General features: G+C 38.0%; 1 protein-coding gene and 1 long non-coding RNA gene across 3 annotated transcripts in view; one reads left to right on the top strand and one right to left on the bottom strand.

Moving 5' to 3' along the window:
* Positions 1-12,019, bottom strand: part of PELI1 (pellino E3 ubiquitin protein ligase 1) — a 66,705-nt gene extending 54,686 nt beyond the window's left edge. Inside the window, exon 1 of one of the 2 annotated variants that reach the window (XM_072635414.1) lies at positions 11,885-12,019. The gene's annotated coding sequence lies outside the window, so the exon portion shown is untranslated. Of the gene's footprint in view, positions 1-9,385; positions 9,544-11,884 lie in introns of those variants that run through there. The other variant, XM_072635415.1, reaches the window with a different exon arrangement.
* Positions 12,020-12,802: 783 nt separating this feature from the next.
* On the top strand, positions 12,803-14,167 carry LOC140520942 (uncharacterized). Its single transcript, XR_011972721.1, has 2 exons — positions 12,803-12,877; positions 14,066-14,167. It is a non-coding gene; the product is annotated as an uncharacterized lncRNA (long non-coding RNA).
* The last annotated feature ends 10,747 nt before the right edge of the window (positions 14,168-24,914 follow it).

The raw sequence follows: 24,914 nt of genomic DNA, 5'->3' as shown, positions 1-24,914 counted from the left end.
GTATGAGATTACTGTATGCAAAGCACTGTGCCTGCCTTCATAAGAAGTCAGTGTAACAAAGGAAATCATGATAAATATGTTCCACAAAAATGTTACTGATATACTCTGCAGCTTCATTATAATGTTCTGTCTAGTATATACCTTCAGATATATGCTATATGAAAAAATACTACAGAGAAGATCATTCTGATATTATGCTTCCAAAAACTTTTCCTTCCTGTACCATGAAATCTAAGGAAGTCATTCTTGCTATAGAAAACATGTTACATCAAGGATTAAGTATACTTTATTATTTGTCAAAAAAAAAACCCTCACAACCTCCCCAAATAAAACCACCTACCATAAAGACTTGGCAGTCATGAAACTCACCATTTTTGCTGCATTTTACAATTTTATCTAGATTTACATGAGTAGTTACTACTCTACCAAATCCAAAATAAGATACTTCAGTTAATAGCCATGAAAAAGGATTTTTCACAATTGAAAGAGAATATTCATATTCCTTTAGACTTTATTAAAACTGTATATCCATGCCATTGTATAGATTAATAAATAAGAAACGGTCACTACACATGACAGGCATACTATGTTATGGATCTTACAATTTTTTCTACTTTCTCCATACTTCCTATTTGGTTGTACTAATCTGAGATACACCCTCTCTGGTCAGTAACTTTCCCCCACTAGAAAGGAAAGGAAGCCTAAACAAGAAAAACTTATTCTGACTATATTATGCATACTGTTAACTACAGACCAAAGTTAGTTGCAAGTATGGGAAACAAAATAGTATCTGGGGACTTTCGGAAACAGATTTTTTTAACTCTTGTTTTGTGTTTCACTAAACTAAGATTTTTGTCTTAGAACATTTGGGGCTTTAAAGAGCTTGCACTAAAATTTAAAAGGATGAAAGCCAGCGAAGACAATTATTATTAGTTAATATTTTATATTCACACATCACTTTAAGAACACACTTCCTTCACAGCAATGTGATGAGGTAAGTAGTATAAGTAATTAAGCGAACAAAAAAGCACTACACTAAGTGTTGGGGATACAGAAAAACAAAAGTCTGCTGTCAAGAAGCTCATGTTATAAGAAGGACAATACATACGAGAGATTTCAGCTTCCAAGTCATTTGGAAAGCTCCCTGGGTTGTTAAAGTACAGCAGCAAATAGATGGGGAAGCGTATTCTTTAATGTCATTCCCACTGATAAAATCCTATTTCTGATGTTGAACCATTTCACATGTCAAGGACTTTGGTGGTAAAGACTTTATTTTCCAAATCTTCAGTAGCCATGACCCTTGAGGAAGAGTGCAGTACCCACAGAAGTTTCCGCCAGTTTGCATTTCCAGAAGGCCTGCTTCCCAGGCTTCCCAGGAGGAGGAGAGGAGTCAGCGGCGGGCTGAAAACAGAACTGGTCTGAGGTGATCCTGCCACTCCTGGTTGATCAGCACTGGTGTCAGCAGAGGAGGAGGGAGAGGAGCCTTTCTCAGAGGGGTTGGTCCTCTCAGTGATGGCTATGGAGCCTGGGTTATCTCCATCAGTGTTTGAGATGAGATGGTAGCTGAGACAGTGATGATGGTATGACTTGCTTGGTATTCCTGCCTATCTCTCTCTCTCAGCTGCCTTTCTGCTTTAGCTAGCCTGCTTGCTCTGTAGGAAGTAGTTGGTTGGTTCTTATTTACCTTGCACAGTTGAGGAAACTGAAGCAGACTTGCCTGAAGTCACATAATCCACAGCAAAGACACGACTTTAGGTCTTTTCTAACTCCAAGACCTAAACACTATCTTTCTATAATCAAATATTATTGTGCAGAACCTCACACTTTTTCTAATACAACAAAGATTCATTATTTTGGATTGCCAAAGCCTATTCCAACAAGTAAGTTTATATCCTGTTTTCACTTACTAAGAAAGAAATTATTATACCCTTCCACTTAAGAATTTTTATTTTTTACTTTTTGGTAATGGCATACAAAGAACACTGGAGTAAGGCAATCTCTAGGTTCAAGATCCTGCTGGATACTGACTGTGTGACAACCATGGGCAAAGCATTACATCTCTCTGGGTTTAAATTTCCTCATCTGTTAAAAAAAAAAAGGGGGGGGGGAGGTAGTAATAACTACTTCATATTGAAATAGTAACTACTTTTCAAATACCTACCTACTTCAAAAGGCTATTATGAGGATCAAATGATACAACATATTTAAAGCACTCTGTGAAACCTTACAATGCTACTCATTATTGATGTTGAGGTTCTCTCTAATTACATGCTTTTCTGGGAAAAAAAATGTCCCCAGAAAAGTGAATATTAATCTAGGATTAGATCTAGGATCATGTATTATATTTTCAGCTTCTATCAACAAAGTGGCATCACTGGTGTACATTTTCATTCAATTATGAATTAAGGGTTCATATGAACTTCTTCTACTACTGTTTATCTGTGATGCTATCACATGAAATATAAATCTTGGTTATCTTAACATCTTATTCCAAGATAAAAACAGATGTACTAAGTGGCATAGTGAATAGATAACTGGATTTGGAGTCAGGAAGACCTGAGTTCAAATTCCATCTTAGACACTTGGGCAAAGCATTTAACCTCTGCTTCAGTTTTCCCCAGCTGTGAAATGGAGACAATAATAGGCTGTTTGTGAGGATCAAATGACCTAATATTTGCAAAGCACTTAACAGTGCCTGGCACATAGTAGGCCCTTAATAAATGCTTGCTTCCTTTCCTGAATGGGATTTCCAAAACTGTGGACTCAATAGTAAGAGAAAGTGAGGATGTCAAGAGAGAGGAACAATTTTCTCTATGCAATTGTATATGATGAACTTAATAAGGAACTCTAAAGTAAACTTCACTTAAAGAAACTATAAAAAATGAGCTAACATGAAACTTCTCAGCATTTATAAGCCCTATAGTAAAAATATACCTGCAAGAATTTTCAAAGATACTAGGTAAGTCCATAACCTCTAATTTGTATCACTATGATCAATCATCTATGATTCAGCTTGTTTTCTGAAAATTTCACTTCAATGTGAGCTTTTCCATTTGACAATCCTTCTTTAGAAGTTCTGCCAAGATGTGGAGGCTATGACTCAGGGCTACTAGATGTTAAAAAGGAGGCGATTTCAATTTATGAAGTGGGTGGGAAATCAGAGGGGGCAAACTGAATCACTAACAGCCTACTCACTTCTGAAACCTAGCAAATGCTTTTTGTGCAAATAATTTTATAAATTCTTTAGTGACAAATTCTTGTCTTTAAAATCAGCCCTCAAACAACTGAAATAGATACAAATTAATTCAGATACACTATTTCTAAAATAGAGATAAAACTAAATAAGCATTTTCGTAAAACCTGTAACTTCTGCATTCCTGAAAAAGAATCAATTATGAGCCAAAACACTTCTGAGATCGTTAAGGTCACAGAACTGGTTTATATTGATCAATTGGGTGAGCTGGCCTCAAAATTCTTCAAAGTTGCCTTTGGTCAGGTGACAAAGAAGATAAGCATTAGCTTGGGAATTGATGCACCCTCTCTTTAATGAAAATGAGAATAATGCACTATTAAGTAAAAAAGGTTTCAGACAAGAGGATAGTCCAATATCTAAGGCTATGGCTTCTAACTCAGAGCTAAGGAATTACATGACAAAAACTACAAATTCAATAAGTTTTCTCACACCAAATTCTGGTGAGTTAGTTTTGTTAACACAGAGGCCAGTCTTCTTTTGATAGTAAATTAAAAGGATCAGTAGGAAGCAACAATTCGAAGAAAAATCGATATTGTTAGCTGTAGTCTAAAATTAAAGTGTGCTTTTGGTGTTTCCAGTACACACAGTACATTTAATCTGGCATAAACCCAGAGGAACACAAAGTACTTAGGAATATTGTCTGCCAAAAGCCAGAAATATAGCACTTAGGTTTTCAAGAACAAACAAAGCACCTCCAATTGTTTCTCTTCACCCAATGTAGTGTTAATGAACGTAATCAAGGTGATCTTTTCGAGAGACAATTAAATTTGAATCAACTGGCATAAAAGTACTAGACTGAGCACCCACTGGCTGGCAAAGTATCAATGTTAATCATTTCATAATTCACTCCCATAGTAGGCAAGGTTAGGAACATCTGTTAAACTTCACTATAATATAGATATTTTTATCCTCTAGCCCCTAAACATCAAACAGATAAATACTTAACATGCAGCCTTTTCCATGGTCAGATTACCACTTAAGATGGTCTACCATTATGCATGAAAGGTGACAAACAGAAAAATGACAGCCAGCTCTGAAATTCAGTCAGGCAGCTAATTCAAATGTAGTTTTGTCTTAGGTAGTTTATTTAGGTATAGGTCCACTGAGAAGCAAGATTAGAGCACCATCAGCTACCTTCTATATACAGACTATTTCTCAAGTCACTAAATTAAAAAATGAATTATATATCCCAAATACATGCCTGCCAGTTACCCAGCTGATAGAGGGCACAATTCTTTCAAAAATTTCTGACCCCAAAAGAGCAGAAAAAGATAAAAGGAACAGCAGGAGGTAAGAAGGAAAGAGAAGAAAGGAGGGGGAGGTATTCTGGTGTTATAGATAATTATTACACTGAAGATTAATGATTTTAAAATCTCTCCAGTAAGGGAGAACTCTAAATCTCTACTGTTACTTTACAGAATCAGAGTGCAGCATAAAGAGAAAGACTCTGCCTCTACATCCACTAAACACAAGAGAAGTGGCAGCTGGCACACAGCAGAAAGGTAATAGTTAAGGTGACAACAGGAAGAGAATACAAACTACAAGAAGTGACCTAGAGGAGGAAAGGGTATGAAATTATACACTGCGCTTAAGGGACAGAGTGTAGAGAATCCCCCGGAATCTAACATTAAATTCCAGAGAGCTCTAACAATTGAGGCTAGACTTTTAATCAGCTAAAAACTGAGGGTACTCAAATGGGCTTTATGATGATCAACATACTTAAGTACACAAAGTATATAGTGTCTTTATCATCATTATTATTATTTGCAAAGCATCATCTCCTTTCCTCAGCAAATGTAGTAAAGATAGTATTTAGGTACATAACTTCAGGAAATCCAAGGTATTAACAAGAGATCTGTCTGGAAGCCTGCTATCTTATGGGACACCAAGTCTTTTCTAAAAATGAGCCACCACATAGTATTGTCGCCATCACTGCCTACAGGACTTCATTGTGAACAAGTACTACTCTTTATTTTATAGATGAATAAAGCATACAAGTTATCTTGATTGTTTAGTCTCTCAGAGCTAACAGGAAAGCCAGGAATTGAACACAAGTCCCATGTTCCATGCTAACTGGGCTATTCAAAGGATGTTAAGTAATTCCATCTATCGCTCATAAATTAAATAACATTCATATAGGGCTTAAAGTTTGCAAAGCATTTTATAGATATTATCTCTTTTGATCCTCACAATAATCCTTTGAGGTAGATCCTATTATCATCATTTTACAGATGAAGAAACTGAGGCTGAGGGAGGTTAACCGACTTGCCTAGGGTTTCACAGCTAGTAGGTAAGATGAGGCAGCAAGTAAACTGAACTCTAAGCATTACGTCTAACTATAAGCAAAATCTTACTATTATTGAAAAAGATTAAGATAGAAGCTGCATTGGAAAGATTTTACTGATTTCTCATTATAATCAGATTCTTCATTCTATTTTGTTTAGATTTTATTACAAAGTTGCTGTTACCAATAAAATAAAATAAAATGTCTACTTGGTGCCGATGTTTGGTAATGTGCTTCTCCAAATTCCACTGTGCTGGTCTCCCAACAACAAACACAAAGTCCACCATTATTAGCTTGGTACCTGAAAGGTTTTCAGCCTGGTAGAACCTACAAGCACTTCCATTTCCCTGGTCTTTGTCTTTTAAATTCCAGGGTCATTTCCCACTAAAATGAAGTACTGTTGTAGGATGTTAGGGTGGTTTTCACAAACTATTCTAAATCCTATTAACTTCCTTTTAAATCAGGTATATTGTTTGGTAAATTACTTTTTATTCACACATGTATATTTACATACATACATACATAAAAAAGAAAGGATGGCTTTCTTGAATAATGGCAAAGTAACATGGCATAACTGATAAATTCAATTTTTTTAGGGTAGAAAAAAGATATTTTTAAAACATATGGGGACCTGAGTAATAAAAATTGGAAATTCTATGAGTGAACCAGTTTCTCTGCAAAATACAAAAGCATAAAACGCAGCAGAGCATGTATGTGCTGGCATACTGCTTTCAAACTTCTGGAATAGGCCCAATTGATCTAATACTAAATAAACAAATTTTCTTTCCAAGAAATAAAGTTTATCAAATTAACTAAAAAATCTGGAAATGAGGTATGGATATAGTATAAAAGACCTGAAACCAACCTTTCATTTCTATCACTATGATAGACCTAAGTCACAGAGCCTTAGTTTTCCCTTCTATAAAATGGAAATATCTATATCAACACAAGATTTGAAATAATACTGTAAAAGACCTACTTAGAAGAAAAATGTTAAATGAATTTGAGAAAGCTCCATTTCCTCAGGCTCTAAACTCATGACATAACAAATCTACCTGGAGTGTCTTTGTTTTGTACACTCCAATTTTTATAGACAGAATAATATAATTTTTAAGAATCATATTATTGTCATATATCCAAAAGAATGTTGTAATCTTCAAGACAATCACTCTGGAAGGCTGCATCTTTATTCCGACAATGCTGCCTCCCCTTGAAATAGTTTTGGAACTTCGCTTCTGCAAAGACCTTTTAAGCTTGTGGAGGTCTTCATTCTTTGACACTGAATTTGATTTCTGAAAACAGCAAAGGGTTTTTCCAGACTCATTTCTGATGAAATAGGTGATTTTGCTATACCAACTTTAGTTAAAAACACTAAGGAGCAATGTGACCAGTTTTTTTCCTGTGGTTTCCAAGCTGGCTCTAAAGGCAATTTTAAAAGCGAATCCCTAAACACATTTTTAGTAACAGAAACATTTTTGGGAGCAGCTTATAGTCTCTCAAGGGCAATGTTCATTTGTACATTTTGTTTGTTCTAAAAAAAATCTTTATAAGTAGCATACCTTCTGCTAACAAAAACTTGCCATCTTTAGTCATTAAAATTTAGCTGTGATCTAACCACAGCATTATAACAACTATATGTAGTCAGTATTAGCTAAGCATTCTATAACCTAGTTCAGGGAGAAAAGCCATAAGCAAGTAAACAACAACAAAAAGCTGAAGTGGATAATGCGAAACTGAGGAACTGATTGATGTAGGGAAACTGGGGAACTGACATTTTTTGAATCAGCAACTTCTCTTAGGAGGCAGATTACAAAAGAAAAACTGGCTACAAATGCATTGAAAAAAGGAAGTCAATTATCTTTCATTGAGGCTGCTTGTGTTTTTTATATATTTTTTAAACAAATCATATTTCAAGTGTTTAGCTTAGCTGGATGATGCCGATGGATGTCACAGTTTCCCCTCAGTTATGGTCATCAACATCAGTTTTCCTTCTAAAAATGATTTATTGTGACGTAGGACTACTACGGAAGTTAATATGATATAAACACAGCTCTTTTATTAAGCTTGTCCCCAGTATTGATGAGAGCAGGCAAAGTATCATGGCACCTAGAAAAAACCATATTCTTTCAATTCATTTCTATTAATGTTACCCTATATTACTGTCCTCTTTCTTCTTAGCTTATTTCTGCAGGGAACTATGTTAAATGAGAGGTTTCAATCAAATGTTCAAAGGTTATAGATAACTTGGTATTAACAACAATCAATAGTTTCATTGTAGAGAAACCTTGCAAACTCTCACACTCTGAAGAAATGCCAACAGCTGACATTCATATAGAGCTTCTAAGTTTGCAAAGTGGTTCACATACATTATCTCATTTGAGCCTCAAAGACCTGTGAGGTAGGTAGTTATAAACGCATCACTATCCTGCTTTTACAGATAAAGAAACTGAGGTTGAAGTAACTTGCCAAACAGCTGGTAAATATGAGAGGTTGGATGTGCACCCAGGTCTTTCAGACTCTTAAGTTTTATTAAACCTAACAGCAAATTTATTCAAACAACGCATGTATCTGAAGGCTTTTATTTACTACGCTACTGTGTCAGGTAAATAGCATTTAGGCATGCTATTGCATAAGATCACGTGCAATATATAATATTCAGAGAAGTGATGTGTCCTGCCTAAAATAACTACAAAAAAGTTAGTAACAGGTCCTGAAAACACACTGGCATCAATGACCCTTATTTTTTCTAGAGGCCTAATATAAAATCAGTTTAGGAAATATTTTACTTCAGAGTTCAAATTTGGAAAAAACAAAACACCACAAGTTCCAATTCTAGAAATTATTATTTCTATTTAGTTTTAATGTGTAATATAATTATAGATGACTTGAATTTTTTTTTTGCTAGCTCTGCAGCAGCAAAGTATAAAACACTAAACAAAAGCATGCAATCTCAACAAACATGGCTTGTACCAAAGTGTTCCACAGAAATTACTCTGCGGTTCTTAATTAAGAATGCTTGTTCAATTACAAATAGTTGGAAGGTTTAAAAAAAGACATTTTGTTAAAAACAAACAATTTAAGGAAATCTTTACTTATTATTTTGAGAATTAAAAAATCATAATTGTCTATCAGAAACAATACTGTTTTCCCTTTCTCCTTTCCTCAGACTGGCCTCAAAACTTTTTTTGCTATTCCTTTCCCCAAATAAAAAAAATATTAATTAACTGCCACTTTGAGAATAACTTCTCAAGAGTTCAACAAAATCCTATCATGTTCTTTCATATTCTAAAATGATTCGTTGAAAATTTTATAACAAAAATGTAAAAGAAAATAATTCTTAATGATAGCTCAAATTTAGAAGTGCTTGAAAGTTTACAAGTGCTTTCCTCCCAACAACTCTGTGAGGTATTCCCATTTTACAAGTAATAAAATTGTTTTTGATGAGGTTAAATGACATCTAGTTTCACAAAGCTTATAAAAAAAATTCTCAGACAGGACTTGAATTGAAGTCTTCTGACTCTAAGGCTAAAGTCCAGAACTCTCTCTTAAAAAAAAAAAAAAGAAACCACACCACAATATTATGACAAGAAAAACACACACGTATATGTAGGTATCTGGGCTATGCTTCAATAGTTATCTGCGTGAATAGGTTAAGAACCCAACCTTCAGGCTTTGTCTATTTTACCAGCTATCAAAACTTAACGTCTGCTTGAAAACAATGATTCTTCACAAAACACAAGTGCTCATCACTTAAACTATCTAACAATCAAGAATATTCTTCAAATGACAGTATGCATTCAGCATACACATAGTTCTGAAAAGCTGAATGGAAGTTGAAATATACTCACAAAACAGCTTTGGTAGTATTTAACAGTATCTGACCCAGTTCTTCCATATGTATTTCCCTCTTATTCCTTTGTAGACCCTTTTGTCAGTGTAGGTATGAATCCAGAGGTTAAAGGACAGAAGCTGGGGAATGTGCAAAGATAGGTTCCCTGTCAATGCCGTCTCCTGACTTTGGATTCCAGTGACTGAGTAAAGAGAAAGTTCAAGTAGCTTCTTTAAAGTACAAAGGGTCCATGATAAATCTCATTTGTTAATCTGCCACAGAGCTATGTAAATATCAACCAACCATATGACCACTTAGCTGATGATGTTGAGGAAGGGGAGGGACCCAAAATAAATATGTCTCTATTGGGACAATACACTTCTATCCCATTTTTCAAGTTAAAATCAATGGCATCAAGACAATATCCCATTTTACATTAATTCCACTGCTCTTACATATATCCGAGTGGCACACTTTATTCTTTAAAAAAGGGATGAATTTCTTAGAAGACACATTTATAATTACTTCAGCATGAGATTTCACAAATGCTACTTTCTTCCTACACCCAAAGTCCTACTTTGTTTGTTTTTAGTCCAAGATCTAACTAGAGCAGGGAAAGGGATGGAGTTTGTTATTTTGATCATCTTTTCTTTGTACAGCTCCTAATGACTCCCTTTTACTTTTAGACACAATCAGTCAATGTATAAGTTTGGTCTGAGAGGCAAAAGGTGGAACACAATTTACAGCAGCACCCTACAATTAGAGAGGCACCGATACAAATAACACTGAAGCACTTCTTTACACCTGTCATTGGGATGCCGGCAACTATTCACAGACACAGGAAACAAGCCACGGAGATAACGCATTAAATGTAAAGGCATTTCTGGTAACTTTCAACTGGCTCAACCACCAAAATAAAAATGAACTCATGAACAGGCTACTAAAAACAGTCATAAGCATTCACAGACCAGCTTAAGACACCGGACAAGATCAAGCTGTGCAGATGAATACAAACTATGAAAAAAACAAGAAAAACTATTTGTACAATGGAACGTAACGTTCTGCAAATATACATCAAGCCATCTTAAGAAAACAAGACGTCTTATCTGAGAAATAAAAAAGGAGCATTACAAACTGGAACACAACAGCAAGAACAAAAAGTTGGAAGTTCGCACAATGTTTTTTGGCCACTTTTTGAAACACATGTTCAACGGCTATGAAACCAAATGACAAAGTAGGAAAAAGTCAACAGACCGTGAACAAGACCAGGTTAGCTGACCTTTAAGTATTCCACAAGGAGTCCAGCGCCTTACTTAAAATAGGCCTTCTATAATATTTACAAACATACTACTGTTGAGTGGCTTAAAAAAGTGCATTGGAGTTTGAGGAGGTATTAAAATCTGTTTAAAGATCTAACTCAAGTTTTCTACAGAAATCTTTAAAAAAAAAATTAGGCTGCCCACCAGAAACAAGTATAGGGTTCACCACAGTGGCCCAAGCCTCAGCCAAGAAAGGGCATTAGGGAAGAGACCCTCTCAGGTGTATTATTAACAGCCGGGGCTCCATAAGCGGTAGGACGGCTTTAACGAGCCAGCCCCCAGGGCTGACAGCCTTCAGCCGACCTACGGTGAAGTCCGTCTCTTTACCCTCACCCAGGGCCCTCCGGAGAACCGAACTCCCAGCTCCCCAGCAAGTCCTCCGGGATCTCTGCAGACACCAGCGCAAGTCCCCGCCGCTCATCCATTCCAGGGCTGCTCCGGAGCCTCAGTCTACCCACCTACGGACCGGGTCCGCGGACCCCCCGCGGGCGGGCTGGGAGCCTTGATGAATGAGTATTTGTAAAGTGCCCGGAGACCCAGAGATGAAAGGAGGCCCGAGAGACACGCTGAGATAATGACAAGGATCGCAACAATAATAAAAAAATTACTAAGTTGGGAGTCGGCGTTACGTAAGGGGAAGGCAGGAAAGAAAGAGAGAACGAACTTGTCCGATCACCACAAAAGAAAGCCCCGCGCGGCCCCTCCGCTCCCCCAGCCCTCCCTCTCCCCTTTGTTCCCCCTCTTTGCCCACTCGGGCCAGCTTCTCCCGCAGCACAACACAAGGCCCCGAGCCAGGGGAGCCGAGGGGAGGGGGCGGGGAGAGCCGGCCGAGGCTAGCCCCCTCCCCCCTCCCGGCCGGGGTCCGCGCGGGGTCGGGCTGGGGGCGGGGGGACACGGGTCCGGGCCGGGCAGCTCCGGGACAAAGGCACTTCCTCTTTCTTCCCAGGGCTCAGGATGGAGAGGAGAAGGGAACTGTGCGTTCTCCGGGGCTCCTTCGTTCTGGGGGGCCGCAGATTTGGGGGGTGGGGGCGGAGACGAACCCAGGAAAACGCAGCGAGAGTCGGGGGGAAGTTGGAGTGCTCCTCTCCCACCTCCTCCTCCTCCAAACCAAACCTTTCCCTAGCCTCCCCCCAGTATACAGCGCCGTCCTCCCCCGAGAGGAGGAGCGCTCGCAGCCTCCCGACAGTGGCGATCCTCACCGGGCGATCTCCGTGGGTGACCGGGATCCCTCGCAGCCCCTCCACCGGCGCGGAGAGAGAGGAGCTCGGGCGCTGCTCGGGCTGGGGTGGGGGGTGGCGGCGGCGGGGAAGCGAGAGCCTCGACGGAAGCTGCGGAGTCCTTCCAGCCGCCGCCGCGGGCTTCTCTCGAGCCCGGCGAGCGCCGACCGACGAGAAGTTGGCCCCGGAACTGGAGCGGCCGAGAGAGACGGGAGGCAGAGAAGCAGAAACGGGGAGGCTCCGGAGCCCCCTGGTGTGGGGGCGATCCCGGCGGGGGAAGAGAACGCACGCACCGCGAACCGAGCAGCGCAGCAGCGGCGGCGCCCCCCACGGTCCCCCCTCCGCCTCACCCTGCCTCTGGGTCAGTGACACACAGCGAAAGAGAGGGGAGGAGACACGCGGGGGAAGGAGGGAGGAGAATGGGAGGGGGGAGGAGGAGGAGGGGAGAGGGAGGAGGAGAAAAGGAACCTCGCCGCAGCCCAGAGGCCTCTTGGGAGTTGTAGTTCTCAAGCGGAAGGAGGGGGAACCTGCGGGGGAGCTTCACCTCACACAACCCGCTCCACTTTGTGCTACTGCGCATGCTTGCCCGGGCTAGGGCCGTCCCCTCCCGTTTCCATGGCCACAGACACACCGGCAGAGAAAGGACGTTCTAGAGTGTCGCGGACGGAGACAAGGCCCCTCTTGTTTTTGCCTTTGTTTTCGTTGTATTTGTTTTTCCTGGGGAGGCCGAGGGCTCCTCACCGCTCCGCTTGTTCCCCCCCGAACAATGTCGCGGAGCCCTGGAGGGCTCCTGCCCTTGGATCTCCCCGCGCGAGCCCGGGCTGTCTTGTCCCACTCTTTCCCGCCCCCTCCGTCTCAAACCCTGGGTTTCTCCGCTCCAGACTGGCCGTCGGCAATAGGTGTAAAACTTCCCGGAGCACAGCCACGCAGCCAGGATTAGTGCTGAGCCCCCTCTGCACCCACCGTGAGGGCAAGGTAGACCTAAGATACCGTCCCCGTGAGCGTCGGGGTCGTGCAGTCTCTCCATGAGTTAACACTCTTCTAAGAGCTTTCTTAAGCTACTTTGTGCGGAGTCTAGAGGTGTGCGGGTTATCCCCGCACCTGGGACGTGAGCTCCGAGAGGGCAGGGACTTCGTTTGACTTGGTATTTGCAGAGTTTAGCACAGGGCTGGCACCTACTGAGTACTTTAATAAATACGTGGTGATCGGTGCTTTGAGACTGAATAAAATGACAAACCTGGCAGTCGGCTCCTGCGCACCCCTTGACAAGCTTTGATTTTGGCACCAATTAAGTCTTCACCAAATCTAAGGGCATGGTTTGCCTTCCCTGATCCCCCTCGAGTCCATTGGCTCCCCTCTGTTCATTATCTCCAGTAGATAGGAAAGGCAAACTGTTCACTTAGATTGGTGCAGACTTAGTCTGCTGCCAAAATCAAAGTTTGTCAAGGGGTGTGCAGGAGCCGACTGCCAGGTTTGTCATTTATTCACTTCCAAAATATCAGTCTGCAAGTATGTATGTATATGTAAATGTTATAATATGTATATGTGTGTGTATATACATATACATACATGTTGTATATATATTTGGCCTCAGAGACTAGCTGTGTGGCCCTGGGCAGGTCACTTAACCCTGTTTGCCTCAGTTTCCTCATCTGTAAAATGAGTTGGAGGAGGAAATGGCAAACCACTCCGGTAGCTTTGCTGAGAAAACCCCAAATGGAGTCGTAAAGAGTCGGACTCTACTGAACAACTATACACACATGTTTATATAAGTTTTTATATATGTATATACACACGTGTATATATACACACACATCTCTATGTATCTTGTTCCTACCTAGTAGTTTGCATATTATTTTCTTTCATTGTACATTCCTCGAGATCAAGAATTTGGGAATATTTTGCCCTTTTTAAAATATCCCCAGTTCTTAGCATTGTAACTGGCACATAGGGAAGAGAGGAAGCACTTACTTAGTTCCTACTATGTGCTAGGCATTGTGCTGACCTCTTTACAAATATCATCTCATTTGAGCCTGTGTAGCAGGAGCTTCGTTAATGCTTGTTAACCTGATTTAACTAAGTCTACTCCAATTTTTAAAGAAAAAGGTGAAAGAGAAGGTGGCATGCTCCCCTTCTGTACCTTTACCCTTCTTAATGTTCTAGTGTTACCAAAGCTGCCCCTAAACCGTGAAGAAAAAAAAAGAGAAGCATCTGGAAAAGTCCCAGGGATTTGAAAATACCAAACCTACTAGTATCCTGCAAACAGTAAGTGACATTTCTAAAATATTTTCAGGTTCACAAAGCACTTTCACATGCTTTATTTCATCTAATCCTCACAACAACTATGTGAAGGAAGTACTACAGATTATTAATATCTCCACTTTATAGAAGAGTGAATTGAGGTTCAGAGAGGTTGGAGGATTTGCTTATAGTCACGGTGCTCCTGTCACAGACAGTATTTGAATCCTACCTGTCCATTTCAGGCCTCTAAACCCATCATTGTTTCCACTGTACCATAAAAGCCTTAAAGTGATAAGACTTGATAAAGTCCCAGCTGTGCTGCTTAATAGCTAAGTGACCCTGGGCAAACCATTCCAATTCTCCAAACCTCCCTTTTCTCATCCTTCAAACGACCCTAAACAGCTGCCCTGCCTACATGACAGGATGGTTAGAAAAAGCCAAAGAGCTGTGTATGTAAAAGTGCTCTGCATTTGTGAGATGGTAGTTATGTGGCCAATGTGTCATCATCTTGCAGATATGTCCCATACCACTGCATTCTTTGTCCAAATGCGATTATTTCTTCTTAATATTCTTGAAGGCCACAAATAGTCAACATGGACCATGTTCCTATTTTAAACCTGTGAATGGCACGCAAATTGAAGACTTGGGTTTTCACTCAAAAGATTTTTAGCCCCAAATGTGTAATCTGACATTTTAAATATCTTTCCAAAATGTCAAAAGCAAGTTAGTAAAGCAACTTTTACCATTTTAAAAATAAGATTTGAACAGAAAAGAAATCATGATGTTTTCTATGCTATTGTTGATCCTCCGTAAATGTTGTTAGTTTGTCATGGCTCTGCCACTGACTAGCTGTGTAACCAAAAGCAAGTTACTTACTCTCTCTGAGTAAGTCTCCTTATCGGTAAGATAAGGAGAATAATGCTTGCCCACCTTAGAGAGTTATTGTGTTTAAAAATGGAAAAACAGTATAAAAATGTTTATATTTATTTATATTTGTAAATACTGTAATATTTATGTGTGTAATACATGTAAGTAAATATATATTTATATATATTATTGTTGCCATTAAAACTATGTTCTTATCTAAACCATCATCTCTCAAACTGTGCTGTAAGGAATCCTGAAACAACACTAGTTTTTTTTTTTTAAATGAACCTTAATGTTTGCTAATTTTGGAGAATTTCACCACAAAAGCTCTGCTAAAGTTTTGTTTAAACTGTAGAGTTTTACCATTATGGGGGGATTCTACCACTTTTTTATGGAAAGTTTGAGAACCACTGATTTAAACAGCTAATTTAGGAATTTTATTGCACAGCTTGATATGAAGAATGGGATGCTAGTAATCAGAACTCTTAGACTGTATTTTCATTTCTAAAACTCACTTGTGTTTTCCATGGGCAAGTCACAATAAAATCTTTGTGTCACCATTTTCCCATCTGTGAGGTTTAATTAACTAATGAACACTTTGGAGTACTTTCATAACTTAATGGGAATGTAAAAGTTTAGAGTATTATTTTATCAATTTTTCTGGTTTCCTATCTTGTTAGGTGGGTAATATAAAAAATGAAAAATGATGAATAATTAGAGAAATTTCTCTTTTTACTAAAAAGGATAATAGAAAGCTAAAGCTAGAAGATACATTAAAGAAGTGGTTCTCAAAGTGTAGTCTGGGGATTCCTGGGGTTCCTTGAGACCCTTTCAAGTGGGTCTACAAAGCTAAAACTGTTTTTATGATAATACTAAGATAGTTTAATATCCAATGTCAATCAATCAATAAACAACTAATAAACATGTATCAAGTGTCTCCTATGTGCCAGGTGCTGTGCTAGGTGCCAGGGATACAAACAAAGGTAAAAGACACTTCCTGCCCTCATGGAACTTTCAAGCTAATAGTAAATATTGGTAGGTAGAGCCCATACAAACAAAAGCTCTTTGGGGAATTCTCAGTAATTTTAATAATGTACTAGAGACCAAAAAGTTTGAGGATTGTTACATTAGAGATGACCTAGTACAACTGTCTCATTTTACAAATAAGGAAACTGAGTCTTGTCAATTAAGTGACTTGCCTAAGATCTCACAGTTGTGGAGCTGGCACTGCTAGAAAAAGAACACTGAACTCAGCCCAGTAACTAATTTTCCACTACTCCCTGGTGCCTCTTCATAAGAATATTTGTATGTTTTGTCCTAAAACCTGTCAGTTATGGAAGATACTATGTTATGAAATGATGGATGAGAACCAGATACTGTATAGTTTTAAGGATCAGTATGACAATTATTTATTATGATGGGTATTCTTTGTAGCATACATGCAGATGGCTGACTATAAATCATAGGAACATAGATTCAGAGGTGGAAGGGACCTTAGAGGTCATCTCATCTTAATCTCTCTCATTTGCAGATAGTATCTAACTGTCTAAAAAACACAGGGAATTATAAATGACAGAACAGGGATCTCAGCCCAAGTCCTAACTTTGAATCCATCAGTCTTTCTCCTGACTAAAGTAGGTAGAGTTTCAGATCCAGTTTCCTGTTTTTGAATGTCATCATAGAAAGAGGCCAGTGATAATTAGCATTTGAGAGAAAGAAAGCCCTTTTCCAAACAAAAGAAATGTTAATTTTGTTTTTTCTACTTTTGGAGATTCCATAATCCTATGAAATAAAGAAGAGCTAATACTGATTCATGAAAAATATTTATCTCATTCCTTACTACAAATGGAAGAGCAGTATTTAAGGAAATGAATATATTTCAGGAAAATTATTCAAAGTTAAATCAAAAAATTATTTTCCCCTGAGCCATATGCTCCATATCCATACATTGAGAATATCAATAGTAGTGTCATGTACTAATTTTATAATAATTTTATCTTATCTAATTCACTTAGCAAATAAATGTCAGAGGCACAATTTCAACTTAAATTTTCCTACCCAGCATTCTAATGTCTATGCTGTAGTGCCTCTCTATATTACTATATATTATAGTGAAAATTAATATCACATATTAAGTGCAATAAAGGAGCTAATGTTGATTGAATAGCACATTTGAAGTTGCTGATTGTGTTGCCTTCCTTTTAGAAATCTAATAAGTCCTTCATTGAACCAACAAATATTAAAGTTGATTAATCTTTGTTAGTGGCAAGTAGTGCATTTTGAGGGCAATAAAGAAGCAAGAAATAAAGTCCTTTACAAAAGATAAAATGAATATGTTCAATTTATCCACCCTTTTAAGTTGCTAATAATGAGAACTAACAACCTCTAATACCTGTCTTCCTTTTACATTTGACTGACAAATTAAAGATAAGCCAAAAGTAATGGATAGTTCCCAAACCCCAACCTCCAGTTCAACAAGAAAGCTTCCAAATCATTCAAGTCCCATCTTATCTAGGCAATTTACCTTTGCTGCAATTTGAGATTACTTGAGTATTGAGGCTAAGGGAGGAAGAATGGAGAATGAAGTATGATGGTTTTGATATTTTAAATTTCTAGAATCAGTTCTTCCCAAATTCTCTCATCTAATTTTCAAAATCCCATCTCCATCCCCTGTTGCACCACTACCACATTCTGTCTTCCAGACTTATGATTCTTCCCAGATCAATTTGCTCTTAGCCTTGCTTGCAGAGCTGAAAAGATTGTTGTTCATTGGGTCCAGTTAATATTTCATATTTGACCTAGAGATCCAAAAGGACCTTCCAGGATTCCTCAGGGTTAGGCTGAGAAAGGTAACAGTGGGAGAGAAAAAAGAAACCTTCTGGGGAAGGGACTTTGAAATTCATCAGCAGAACTTATTTCTAGCTTTTACAGAACCATGTCCTCACATAGCAATGTCATATAAAACATATGTGATCTTTCAAAATTTGTCCAAGTTCCCCATTTCAGTCGGGTGGACAGGAATATATCATTTGACAGTAGGAAAATATCATGTATCTGTAATATATGTACTTTAATATTCCAAGTATGAGTGATTTCATTCATTTGGTTTCTTCCTGCCACCATTGCAGACCTTTCTACTGATCAGTAACTGGTCTTTCAGTTGCTGTGATCATAAAATTCACTACCCTGTAGCCAATTTGGTAAAAGGCTTCTTTGTCCTTTAGTTGATCCTTGGACAACAAACTTAAAAATCTGTCATCAGATGTGTAGTCTAAGCCTTATGATTTGTGTAGTACCTGCCAGGCTTTGGGCTCCAATGTCAAAACCTTTGAGAATGTAAGGCCATTTCCTCGCCAAAATAAGGCACCAGAGTAGTGGTCTATATATCAATTTCCATATCTAAAATATCCTTCTTAAACATTTCACTGGATTTGTGATTTAATCTCCATTGGTACACCCTGCAAGTATACAAATGATAGTCTAGCCATACCTTCTCAGCCAGAGAATCTCTTGTGTTTTCACATAAAACCTTCATTGGAGGTCCACTCAATATTCTAGGGCCCTTCCTCTAAGCATATTGTACGAGTACCACTGCAGCTAACAATCTGCCTGTCTGTTTGCCTTTCCTCTCATGAAGTGTGATCAGCCCACCTTCTCTTCCAGTTGCACATCTTTTTTTTTTATTTTTCCAAGCTACTTTTTGCATGTAATTTGTCATTGGTGATGTGCTTTTAGTAGCAATATTTATATTTAATCATAGGATCATAGATCTTAAAATCATAGCTCTGGAGCTGAAAGTAGACTAGAGAGGTCATCTTTTTCTTTTTTTACAGATGAGGAAACTGAGACCCAGAGAGAGTAAATTACTTGTCTATTGTAAGGTAGCAAGTGATAGAGTTGAGATTTTAACGTACCTCTTTTTACTTTTTTAAAAGATACAAAAACTTTATTTTAAAAAAATATTATTTACTCATTTTTAACATTCTTTTCTTTTTAAATTTTGAATTTTGATTTCTCTCCCTCTCACCCCTTTCCCTAAACACTGAGAAGGCAAGCAATATGATATCAATTATACATGTAAAATTATGCAAAACATATTTCCATATTAACCACACTTAAAAAAAGTAAGAAAAGTAAAATGAGAAAATTATAATTCAATTTGCATTAAGAGTTCCCCATTTCTCTCTTTGGAGGTGGATAGCATTTTTTTCATCATGAGTCCTTTAGAATTGTTTTGAATCATTTACTGATCATTTTATTGATACCAAGTCTTTCACATTTGATTATCATTACAACATTGCTATTACTATACACAATGAACTCTTTCCAGGTCTTCTCATTTCACTTTATATCAGTTCACATAGGTCTTGCCATGTTTTTCTGAAACCACCCCCTGGTCATTTCTCATAGCACAATAGTACTCCAGCACAATCATATGCTACAACTTGCTCAACCATCCCCCAATTGATGGGCATTTCCTCCATTTCCAATTCTTTGCCTCTACAAAAAAAGCTTCTATAAATATTTTTATACATAATAGGTCCTTTTTTTTCTTTCTTTGATCTCTCTCTTCGTCTAACTTCAAACTATAGATCCAAACCTGATCTCCCTCCTGAACTCCAGCTATTATCTTATAGAATATTCTCAAAACTTAACTCATCTTCTCCCCAAACTGTCCCTAACTTCTTTATTTCTTTTTTTAACTGTCTTCCCAGGCATCAAGATTCAAAACATTAACTATCTTGACTTTCCTTTATATTTAATTGGTTCACATATCCCATAACATCTCTCACAAATGTTCCTTTCTCTCTACTCATGCTGCTACCACCTTCCTTGAACTGTTGTAGTAACTTCCTAACGGATTGCCCTGTTTTCATTCTCTCCCTTCTTCCTAACCTTTTTTTGTGTTTTGGTCCTTTTGGGCAGACTAAACCTGTGGAACCCTTTTTCAGAATAATGTTTGTTGCCTACATTCATAATTGAAGGAAAAGCTAAATTTCAATGAGAAGGTAGCAAAAGTTAAGATGTATTTTTCCCTATTCCAATGTCATGGAAACCCTGAAATCTTTCTATGGGCCTTTCTATGGATGGGGTAGAGGGCAAGTGGAGAGTGCCAGGTTAAGTACTCCTTGCTCTAATTCATCTTTTACACAATTGCCAAAATAATCTTCCTAAGGCAGAAGTCTGAATATGTTACTTCCTTGCTCAAAAGCCTTTAAGGCCTCCCTATTCCTTCTTGGATAAAATACAAAATGCTTACTTAGCCTGACATTAGGGACCTCCACAATTTAACTCCAAACTACTTTTTCAAGCTTATTTCATATTACTCTCTTTCACAGACACTATTTCCGGCTGTTGGATTAATAACTATTCCCCAAATTCAGTATGCATCCTCTCACCTTGATGCATGATACATGTCCATAGACTGTTCTCCATATAGATTACATTCTCTCCTTTTCTCTGCCTTTCAGAAATATTCTTCCATCAAGCTTCTGATATGCCAAATAAAAGTATTTTCTCCCTCTTCAAAATATTAAAGATTCCCATCAGCTGGGGAATAGCCCAAAAAACTATAGTATATGGATGTAAGGGAATGTTATTGTGTGGTAAGAGATGATGAATATGAAGAATTCAGAGAAATGAGATTTGTATAAATTGACCCAGTGAAAGAAACAGAACCAGGAGAAAACATACACAATTACTATAGCAGCGCAAACAAAAATGAAATAAAATAAGACATCTGAATCTTGTGCAATTAAAATAATTCAACTTGTTCCCCAAGTAAGATAAGAAAGTATACCTCCTTTTCTTCTCTGTAGAAATGGCAGGGGTTGGGGGAGTTCATGGGTATGGAACATACGCTATCATATTTAGTTGATATGTGGTTTAATTTTGCTGAATTGCTTTTTCCTCCTCTTTTTATTCTTTATTACAAGGGATAGCTTACTGAATAGAGGAGGGGAAAGAGATATAATTAGAAAGAAAGGTGACATAAAAATTAAAGCTATCCATAAAAGTTCAAAACAGAAATAAGCAAAACCAAAAGGAAAATATGCACAACACCACAACAAGATAAATGAAAAGATCATTAAAATGAAGCTGAGTTCTGAGCAGCTGAAAAACTAATGAAAATCCTGGAAAACAGATAATAAAATATGCTTTCTTACTCATGATATGGAATGTATGGGCAGAATATTCTATACATGTCAGATATCATCAATGTATGCTAGGACAGAATATTGTATACATGTTAGATAAGGTCACTTTAGCCTATGTTTTTGATTAATTGTCACAAGTGATTGTTCAGTCTAGAGGAAGTAGAGGGTTTTATTTTCCCCTCTGAAATGATTATAAGATGAAGACTGTACCAATAAAATATATTTTTAATTGGTGAACAACTTTTTGTCTAAATCTTTCTTCTATGTCCCCATCTCACCCTACCTTGTATTATGCTTGCCTATGTACACCAACTCTCACTCAGTTAAATGTAAGTTCATTAAGTGAAGGAATCATATTTTTAAAAAATTCAACAAATCTTTATATCTCCAGAACCTAGCACGGGGCTTTGCATGTAATAGGTATTTAGCAATTTTTTTGTTGTTGTTGACTACATTTTTCTATAATATGGGGACATAAATATGAGAAGCAGGGACAGGTTCCCTTCCAGTCCTATCCCCAACCCCTCATTGTGTTGAAGGACCCAAAGATTCAGGTTTATTCAAGCTCCAGTATCTATCTCAGAGGAGACAGCCAATTTTTAAATGCTGGATAAAGATAGGATCAAACCTAAGGGATGAAGAACTCTAATAGTTTTAACTTTCTCTTATCAGTATATGAAATAAACAGTATTTCATTTTTATTTTTAGCTAGGAGGAATAACTAAAGTAGTAGGTATGAATTGAGGAGCCAAAAAAGATCTTTTCAATCTAGAACTGGAGTTTTTAACCTGGGGCCCATGAACTGATTTGTAAAATATTCTGATAACTATTTCAGTATAATTGGTTTCCTTTGGAATTCTATGTACTTTATTTTATGCATTTAAAAACATGCTTAGAAAATGGTCCAAAGTCTTCACCAGACCACCAAAGAGGTCTGCGATGCAAAAAAAGTAACTTAAGAACCTCTGGTCTAGAACATTCAGCAGAGTCTAACATGACGATATTTAATAGAGATAAAGGCAAAATCACATAAAGAATTTTGGAATTGAAAGGGACCTTCATGTCAATCCAGTCCACCACTATACCAGAAAGTCCAACACTATACCTACTACAACATACCCATCAAATGAACACCCAGTCTCTGCTGAAAGACCTTCTGTCCAAATAACCTCTTGCCTCCAGAATTCTGATTGGTTAGTTTCCCTGGTAATCTAGCTTAAATTTCCAATTTTTACCCATTGTTCCTGGTTCTAAATTTAATCTCTCTTTCACATCTCCATCCCTCAATGCTTGAAGATTGCTCTCATATCCTGCCACAACACCTATTTGTCCTCCCAAATTATCTTTTCTTTTCTAGGCTGAACATACCCAGTTCCTTCAACCAAGGGCATAGATTCAAGACCTTTTCCCAAGATTACCTTCTCTGGGAGCTCTCCAGTCCATTTATGTCCTTCTTAAATAATGGTACAGAACATCAGGAATGCTCCAGATGTAGTCAGATCAGAGCAGAGTACAGAGGGAGCATCACCTCCTTAGTGGTGTAAGTTATATCTTTTTTAATGCAACCTAAGACCACAATAGCTTTTTGGCTGCCAGATCACACTGCTAAACTAATTTTGAGCTTGTAGTCCATTAAAACCCATCCATTTCTGACAAATGGATGGTCTAACCATACCTCCCCCATCTTAAGCATGTGAAGCTGCTTTTTTAAAAACACAAATATATGATTTCACATTTATCCTTATTGAATTCCAACTTCTTATGTTCAGCTCTAAGCCTGTCTGAATCTTTTTGGACCCTGTCTCTGTCATCCATTGTGTTAAGTATCCTTTCCAACTTTGTGTCAGATGCAAATTCATTCCATCTCTATCTTAATCCAAGTTGTTGATAAAAATTAGAAATGGTATTGGCCCAAGCATAGATGCCTTGGTACAGTACTCCACTGGAGACCTCCTGCCAACTTACATTGAATTATTGACAACTGCTTTTAGAATCTTTTAATATTATACATGGGTTCAAAATAGCAATTTCCCAAGTACAAGATGGGAAGGTGTGACTAGATAGTAGTTCATCTGTCAAAAATCTGCTCTCTAAAAAAAAAAATATTGCAAACTCAATAGGAATCAAGGGAGAGAATTTACGTAGCATTTACATAGCTCCTACTCTGTATTAAGTAGTGTGTTAAGTGCTTTACAACCTTGGGATATAGATGCTAATATTATCTCCACTTTACAGTTAAAGAAACTAAGGCAAACAGAGGTGAAGGGACTTGTCCAATAGTGTAATATAGCAGTTCCAAAAGATAGCCCAATCTTACACTGAATTAAGAGAGGTATGTTGTTCTATAGTCATGTCCTATTCTTTGTGAACCCATATGAAGTTTTCTTAGTAAAGACACTGGAGTGATTTGCCATTTCTTTCTCCAGCTCATTTTATAGATGAAGAAACTGAGATAAATAGGATTAAGTGACTTGCCTTGGGCCACACAGTCAGTAAGTGTCTGAGGCCAGATTTGATCTGAGGTCTTCCTGATTGCAAGCCAGGTGCTATCCATTTAGCTGTCCCAAGAGAGGTATAACATTTAGAATAAGGGAGGTGAAGATCATACTCTACTCTCTCCTAGTCATATCACATCTCAGGTATTTTGATTAACTCTGGGAACCACATTCTTTGGAAGATGTTATTTAGCCAGAGTGTATCCAAAGCAAGATGACCAAGATATAATAATAATGACAACAGCAGAAAGTATTTATAGGGAAGCAACATGATCTAGTAAATATGAAATAAGATGACCTGGGTTTGAATTCTAGCTCAGCCATCAGATTCATATATACTGGGGTGAGCCACTTTGACATGAACCGGAGCGATGTTTCTGGGTATCAAAGAAGAAGGGACTTTGTCTCCTCAGTGACCAAAATAGCTGAGGGAGAAATAAACCTGACTTGGGAATATCAGCAGAGGGCTAGGACCCTGGAATGCTTTCTGTCTTCATCTCCGCCTCCTGGTTGCCCTGGTTTCCTTGAAATTTCTGCTAAAATTCCACCTTCTATAGAAAACCTTTCTCAATTTCTCTTCATACTAGTGCCTTCCTTCTCTTAATTATTTCCTATTTATTGCTTGTTTGTCCATATTTGTGTGTGATTAGGTACTCCTCAAGAGTAGAAACTGTTTTTGGCCTTTCTTTGTATCCCCAGCATTTGGCATAGTGCCCGGTACACGTAGTAAGTGCTTGATCAAGTGCTTACTGGCTGACTTGCAAAGAACTAACTAGGATGGAGTATGATTTAAAAATTTATGCTAAAGAAGTTGACCTAAGTTGGGGGAGAGAGAAGGGACAGGAGTCCCTAGAATTACAGCTAGTTGCAAACTTGATTAAACTTTTTCAGGCAAATTAACAAAACTATATGCTAGTAATTTAACTACTAATATACGGTTTTTACCCTCAAGACCTCCATATACTGTAGCAATGTAATTTTGCACTCACATTACATGTGCATCTGGCAAAAATATTCATAAAATCCATAAAGTAGGGTTTTGGGAAGAAAAATGGGAAAAATGTTAAGGTGCAGATCCCTTCTCTTGGGTAGTTACAATGAAAAAGTACATCATTGGTGCAAATATCCAGGAAATTTTCTTTAAAAAATTTTGTTTTGAAATTTTAGTTTCAAATTCTCTCCCTCTCTCTACCCCTCCCCCATCCATTGAGAAGGCAACAAATACAGCACTCATTATACATATGAAGTCAA

Source organism: Notamacropus eugenii, chromosome 1 (genome assembly GCF_028372415.1).
Source record: "Notamacropus eugenii isolate mMacEug1 chromosome 1, mMacEug1.pri_v2, whole genome shotgun sequence".
NCBI lineage: Eukaryota > Metazoa > Chordata > Mammalia > Diprotodontia > Macropodidae > Notamacropus > Notamacropus eugenii.
Note: the sequence above shows the minus strand (reverse complement) of the source record. Positions and strands in the feature narration are given on the sequence as shown.